The sequence below is a fragment of the Ipomoea triloba genome, chromosome 1, assembly GCF_003576645.1.
Source record: "Ipomoea triloba cultivar NCNSP0323 chromosome 1, ASM357664v1".
In the NCBI taxonomy this organism is placed as follows: domain Eukaryota; kingdom Viridiplantae; phylum Streptophyta; class Magnoliopsida; order Solanales; family Convolvulaceae; genus Ipomoea; species Ipomoea triloba.
The window spans coordinates 22,550,354-22,558,057 of record NC_044916.1 but is presented as its reverse complement, the minus strand read 5'-3'; the positions used below and the strand labels follow the sequence as shown (position 1 = coordinate 22,558,057).

Here is a 7,704-nt window from a genome sequence, read left to right as displayed (position 1 = left end):
CACTCTCCCTCCTCAGCTCCCCAAAATTTCGCCAATACTCAGTAAAACAAAACCCTACCTCCCAAATCAGACCTCAGATCCGCTCCTCTCTCTCACTCTCTTACTCTCCGATCCCTTCTCACCCTCTCTCTCAGACGACGCCAGCCTCCACCACACTCCCTTCGCACTCTCTCAGATGTAGCTCCACCGCGAACCTCCTCCACCGCCACAGCCGCCGACCCCACCGCTGATTGCTTCGTCGTTTCTTTCGATCCGACGCCACCATCGACTCTGCGCTGCCACCGCCTCTCCTGCGAAGACGCCGACGCTGCCACCGCCTCTGCCCCAGCCCTCATCGTCCACTGCCGCGTTCAAGCAGGTTCGTTTTTGTTTTTGTTTTTTTTTTTAATTATAGTTAATAATATATGTGTGTTTTATTGTTGTCTTGACAAGATTTCTCCAGCCCAGACGACACACTGCCGGTGCCATCTTCTCCCCCCGATCTGCAGGTGTGTTGTTTTATTTTTATTTTTATTTTTATGGTTAATAATACATGTGTGTTTTATTATTAATTTGATAAATGTGGTATTTTATGATTTGTAGAAATTTTATTTTGCCTTTTCTTGAATTTTTCCCATTTATTTGTTGAAATACTTCTATGACACTTCTAGTTAATTGTTTGATTTATAATTTATGCCAGAGATTAATCAGAGATTATGTTCCCAGTTAATATTGAATTACTCTGTGAATAATTGTAGTACTATATTTGGTTCTAGATTACCAGTCACTTGCAGTATAAAGCTGGGTTACATAGGATTCATAATTGCTTTTAACTTCCTGCTAAAAAAAATTGGGTCTTTGTGTAATTGATTATGTATAGGCATAAAAGAAAAATATTGAGGCAGAATTTTGTTCACTGTATGGAAATGGAAGGATGTGATATAGATGAACAAGGTCATTTGGCTTTGCAAAGTTGTAGAGGATGATGATAGTGTGCTCCTTTTGGATGGGTGGTGGTTTTGCATTACAGTTTGGGTAAAGAATTATATTGGATATGTTTAGTTAGTGTCTTTGCATTTCAATGTTTAGTTAGTGTCTTTGGCCCAAACTGGCAATGCAATAACATTTGATCCTTTAGATGCCAAAGGTAACTAGTGAACTTTCAAAATTTTCCCCTTTTTATGTAGTTTGATGTGGAGGCACTCTACTGCTATCTCAATTCATAGGCTTTGTCCCTTCATTGCCTAAAATTTATCTCTTAATTGCAATTCTTTTTTATTGCAACTTAACCATGGGGATATTCAATCCCTGGCAATTGGCTTTGTCCCTATTTAACTGCTTTATTTTTATTTTACAGAAAAAGTATACTTCAAAAAATGAACCTGAGTAAGTTTGATGGTATTGAGGAAGGTGGCATTAGGGCTTCATTATCATACTCTTCTCATGAGATTGATGAACATGAGAATGAAAAAGCACTGGAAGGACTGCAAGATAGAGTCAATTTGCTAAAAGAGTAAGTTTTTCTTTCTTTATTTGTCAAAAAAGAATGTGTTTTACTTTCTCAAAAGCCTCTAATGTGAGTTAGTCAACAATCAACTGATATGAATGCAATAGTCTAGCAGAAAAGGCCACATACGAACAGAATCTTAACTGGAACCATGGACAAATTCAAGATGGTGTATTAAATTAACTGGTCTCAGTCTCATTTTCCTCACTTGGTGTGTATAGCACTGAATGAATGTCTATCTGTTTGTTTGCTTAAGGTATTCTCACTGTTTGTTTGCTTAATCTTTGTTTTTATTTATTGTTTTAATATGATAGTTTTTATTTATTGCATTTTTGTAGTGGATTTGCATTTTTGTACTAGTGTATGTGTGTGTATATCTCTTGGCCTGGTCAGTTTCTGTAGTACATGAAGAACAATACTAAATAAATATATACATATTTATGTTGATAGGTTAGTTGAGATGCTGGATGGTTAAGAAAGAAAATGAAATTGATAGGATGAAGAAAGAAAATGACAGCATGCAGATTGAGCTCAGGTATATATATTTGTTTGTATAGTCCACTATATTATGATCTGTTTATTGATTTTTTGTTGGATTTAATTGTGCATTACTTGCCTTTAGAGCAGTCTGTTAACCTTACCAGCTGCAGGAAGATCATTGGAGCAATCTCAACATGTCAATTCAGTTGCCAATGTTAGTTTCTTGTTTGCCCATTCATTTACCTAATTTTTTTTAACATTTTAACATGTTGTGTTTAATTTTGAGTTCATCTCTGTTTTCATAGTCTTTTTTGTGTTCTAATACTGTGATCTTTTTGGTGCTATGTACGATGAACTACTTAAGTCAAGAGTTACTATCTGAAACTTATTATTTTTTGTGATTGTTTGCAGCTTGACTGCACACTTCCTCCTGTGGTCCAATGTTGGTGGCAGTATGGAGAGAAGTATTAGTTTGGAGATTGAATCAGAAGTTCAAGTATGGAGAGAAGTATTAGTTTGGAGATTGAATCAGAAGTTCAATTCCAGAATGTTATAAATTTCAACTATATATTCATATTCAAGAATGAATTCTCTTAATAAACTATTCTAGAATCTTTTAAATTTGTTGTATATACCAACAATATATATATATATATATTCATTTCTCTCTGTAGTGAAATGAATTTTTTTATTTGTTGCCTCCAATTTTCCGACCACCAAAGTGGTCGGAAATCTGGATTCGCGGGTTGTCCTGCTGGTCGTTTTTTTTCCGACCATATTAAAAAGTGGTCGAAATTTCCGACCACTTCCTCCGATGGTCGGGAATTAGCGACGAGGGTTTTTCTGGATACACAATTTGGTCGGAAAAGTGGTCGGAACGGTCGTTTCCGACCTAATTAAGGCTATTTCCGACCACTTTCGGGTGGTCGGAAATAAACAGATTTACACCATTTTCATAAATATGTTGTACAACCAAATATTAATTTGAACTTATGAGTTTATGTGAACAAATACAAGCTAGATTAATACTTGTGGAACCTTTTGGACTTAATTGTTTGACATACAATCCAATTTGAGATGTATGAATGACAACAAAATCCATAATCTTTAGTGGAGTATCTTAATGATCTTTTTCTAAATGATCACTCCCACTAATTAAGATATTCTTCAGCAAAATTAATGATATACACACTCATAATTGATTTGACCAACTAATAAATGAAGATACAATTCCCCACCATTAGTTGGGCATGCTAAAACTAAACAATGAAGATATAATTCTCCACCATAGTTGGACATACTAAAAAAACAAAATACATCTTCCAAAACCAAGTTGGAATTTGGCTCAAAAGATACATTTTATTCTTGGAATCCAAAAAAGAAAAGAGGTATATTATATATATCACGTAACTTACTACAGTTAGTTCAAAGAACCGAGCAGGATTCGTGAAACAATTAATAAGTGTGGTTATTAAACTTTTGGGAAGTAACTAGACACATGTTTTGCCAATGCAAACCATGAAACTTAGAATTATAATTGAACTAAATTTATAAATTCTAAGAATGAAATTGATAAAATTATTATCTTATGGGTTGAGGAATTTATTGATATAAAACCTGCATGTGAGCTGAAGTTTTAATTCTATTAAATTCAATGAGAACCCTGATAATAGTTTTATTATGAAATACACAGAAGAATCTAGTGACATAAATCTTGCATGTGGGCTAAAGTTTTACTCACATTAGATCCAACTGCAATTTTATGATGAAATAATTATCAAATGAGTTGAAGAATCAAGTGACATAAAACTTGCATGTGGGCTAAAGTTTTAATTCAATTAGATTCGTTACAACCATTATGATAAAAACTTAAGAAATCATGTACCTTTTCTTAATCCCTGTGGGCAAATCAAGAAATATGATCCGAAGTTTACACCATAAAATTAAGCTTCATGATAGGGATGAAAATTATCTACAAATGAGCATAAAGTAAATAAAATTCTTTATTTCTATCATCACTAATAAAACTACTAAACTACATTCCGAAACATAATTGCCTGTGGGCTAAATTATGATCATAGTCCAGTATTTCATCCTAATTAATCATACAAATATAACGAAATTGCCTGTGGGCTAAATTCCATCATATTACATACAACTAATCACAACTGATATGTCTAAAACTTTATGTGATCCAACAACTCAATATATAATTTTAACTTATTAAGGATGCTGTGGCTACTCCCCAACTAATTAAAAATTATAAGATCACTAGACAACTATCATTGCCATCTTTATGTGATTTGAACTTTAGACAATTTTTAGTAAATTAAAGATGCTGTGGCTACTCTTTAATAAACCTAAAATTGTAATCACTTTGACAAAAGAGAAATTTAAAGCCTAACAAACAAACTATACTGACATGTGATAGACAAGTTCCAAGTATACTCCCAGGAAAGTTGGTCAAGACGAAGCTTAGTTAAATACCAACTCCTTAGACAGAGTAGCATCTCAAGGGGACTAGTAGCAATATGACAGGTTAAGCCAGCAAGGCGTTTAAGCCAGGGCCAGAGAAGTAGTATTCCTCCCCAGAAAACTTCCCCCGTTCATGTGTTTTCACATTCAATGTATAGTAGTTTGAGAGTTCTAAATCAAAATAGAGGTTCACTCATGGTTTAGACTTAAATTGGTGAACTAAATTAACGGACTAAATCACTAATTGACTTAATCATCTACTTGCACCACAATCACTTAATAATATAATATGTTATATTATATTATATATGTGGGAATAAACTTACATAAATTCCACAGCCAAGTACAAGATTTGACAAATAGAGCCTTAATTGTTAGCGAACCATTTTTTGAGTCACGAGTTGTAAAGAAAATCCTTTAATTTGTTATTTACTAAGAAGATTCGGTATGAAGGTTACTACTATGCAAGAGAACTCAGGATGAGAGAACAAGATTGTTGGTGAACTCATGGAAACCTACACACCTATGAACTACAAGTTCTTGCTGAGGATAACCATGGATTTTCAAGGAAAGGTAAATCAGTCGCATTCACTACTGAAGCCGAGACTGAATCAGATGGTGAGGATCTGGATGATGAAGAACTTGCCTTATTGACAAAGAACTTCAAAAAGATTTTAAAAGGTTTTAATCATCATGGATAAGGACAAATTAGTAGAAGTCAAAACAAACAGGGATCTTCACAAGGTAGTAAGTCTACATCCAACTCATCTAAGTCGAAGTCTGGTCAAACATCTTCTGCTAGACAAACTAAGAATTCCTCATCCAATTCTAGAAAGAATCTCAATAGAGAAATCCAATGTCGTGAGTGTGAGGGCTATGGACATATTCAACCTAAGTATCCTACATATCTCAAGAGAAAGAAGTCCATGAATGTCACTACTTGGAGTGATGATGAGTGCGATGATATGGATCAGAATGATGGTGAAGTTTTTGGAAATTTTATTGCATTTTTTGCACCTAGAATTGATCTGTTAGAGTCAGATTATGAAGATTATATGCCATGACTTTGAGGAAAGGCATACTCATCTTGAGAAAGAATATGCAAAGTTGGTTGCTAGTTGGGAACAACTGGTCAAAATGAATATGAACTTGAATGATAAATTGAAGACCTACGAAGATACTGTGAAAAAGTTGAACGTTGATATTGTCATGAAGGATGATCTGATAAACCATATGCGTATAAGATAAGGGAAGCTAATAAAATAACTAGAGGAATTAAAGCATAACATCAAGATGATAGATACTACGTCAACATTGGATGAAATCCTTGATTGTGGAAGAACCACATCAAGACTGGTTTACACTATCAGGAAGGTCAATCACTAGTCACTAAGACAATGTTTGTCAAAGGAAATACTTCAGATTCTGCTATGCTTGTTAGAAAGCCAAACAATGCAAAGTATAGAAGGAGAACCACACAATACATTCCTAAATGCCACTACTATTAGACAAAGGGACATACACGTCCAAAATGCTACCACTTCTATAGGCGTCAAAGAGAGGAAAAGTACAAGAAGAAGATCATCACACCTTTCAAAAGACAAATTTGGGTTAAGAAGTCCGAAGTGATCTGCTACCCAATAATAGTTCTATCTGCTGCCTTAACTGATACAAGATGGTACTTCAACAGTGGGTGCTCAAGGCACATGACTGATCGGATAATAGCAAAAATCATAGATCAATTCAACCAAACAGTGGGTTAGTAACTTTTGGAGATGGTCAGAATGGAAAGATCATTGGAAAGGGTATCGTGAATGTTCCTGGACTAGCTCATATGGATGATGTACTACTAGTTCAAGGGATACATTCAAATTTGATCAGCATAAGTCAGTTATGCGATCATAATTGGAAAGTCTACTTCAATAGATATCAGTGCAGTGTACTTAACAATTCTAATCAAACTATGATGAAAGGTATAAGGTCTTCATATAATTGTTATATCCTAACTAGGACACCCATCTCAACATCTATAAAGCTATCAAAAGATGACAAGAGTCAACCAGTGGATCCAACAGTGTATTGAAGCCTAATTGGAAGTCTGTTGTATCTAACAACCAGTCAACCAGATATTATGTACAGTGTTCGGATGTGTGCAACATATCAATCTGCACCTAAGGAATCTTACTTAATTGTTGCCAAGAGAATTTTTGAAATATGCCAAAAAAAGTGAACAATATGGCATATAGTATTCAAAGGAGAGTGAGTTGTGTTTTTGGTTACTGTGACGCTGATTGGGCCAAAAATATTGAAGATTGGAAAAGGAGACTGATGTGGCCCTTATGGAGATTGGAGCCAGAGATTCTGAGCGTTGATTATTAAACATGATTTCGCGTCATCATTTTTTTACGGTTGTAAATATTTTTTTAAAATTTTTCTTTTTGAAAGTTAGATTTCATTTTTGCTAAACATTTTTGTCCTTGAATAATTTATTTTAAAAAAATGGAAATAAAAATACAATTGTTTAATTAGATCCTAGATCAGCGAAGAGATTGAACCAATGATTGAAGGAGTATGGATAATTTTTTTAAGCAATCTTAATTTTTTACAAGATAGTATCTACTTTATATTTTCTCAATATTTATCAATTCAAAGAATCAATACCCACACCATCGAGTTCAATCATGTGAACCCACATTTCGAATGGTTAAAAAGGTGTCATCACATTACGTACTAGTTGGCAAGGACAACGAATAATTAGAAATGGTGGTCAATATAATAGAATTTCTTTGGTGGAGTTAATGTCAATTAGAGTCCTATGAGTATAGTGAATTTGTCATGTTTACTCCTAAATTTTCAAGTTAACCACCTGGTGAGTTACTCGTGAATGTCTTTCTTTTATCACGGTTGAATCTTCTTCTCTTGCTTTCTGATTTATTCTGCGAGGACTCAAAGGGTTTCTTACCTTGATATTTGTTCACAATTGAATATGGACAATCGACTTTGAAATGTCCCAATCTTCTTCAATTGTAGCATAGATCTTGAAAAATGTAATTCGCAGCACATAGAGATGTTAAAACAACAGTTGTAACACAAGAGACTGATAACGCAGTTTGGGAAAAACCCTAGTATGCGAGGCACTTCTCAATTTGAGAATTTGCCTAAATCCACTAAAAGCTTAATATTCAAACTACATAGTTTTGGGACCAGAAATTACACAATAGATTGATCTTCTCCTATCTAATCTATTGTAACCTAAACACATG

General features: G+C 34.3%; 1 long non-coding RNA gene across 3 annotated transcripts; it reads left to right on the top strand.

Annotated features, from left to right (window-relative positions):
• On the top strand, positions 1–2,587 carry LOC115995732. 3 transcript variants are annotated; one of them, XR_004093559.1, is made up of 6 exons: positions 1–358; positions 443–488; positions 1,337–1,492; positions 1,937–2,021; positions 2,114–2,180; positions 2,378–2,587. It is a non-coding gene; the product is annotated as an uncharacterized LOC115995732 (long non-coding RNA). The 3 variants fall into 3 exon arrangements; XR_004093560.1 differs by having other exon boundaries at positions 433–488; XR_004093558.1 differs by having other exon boundaries at positions 1–488.
• Positions 2,588–7,704: the final 5,117 nt, after the last annotated feature.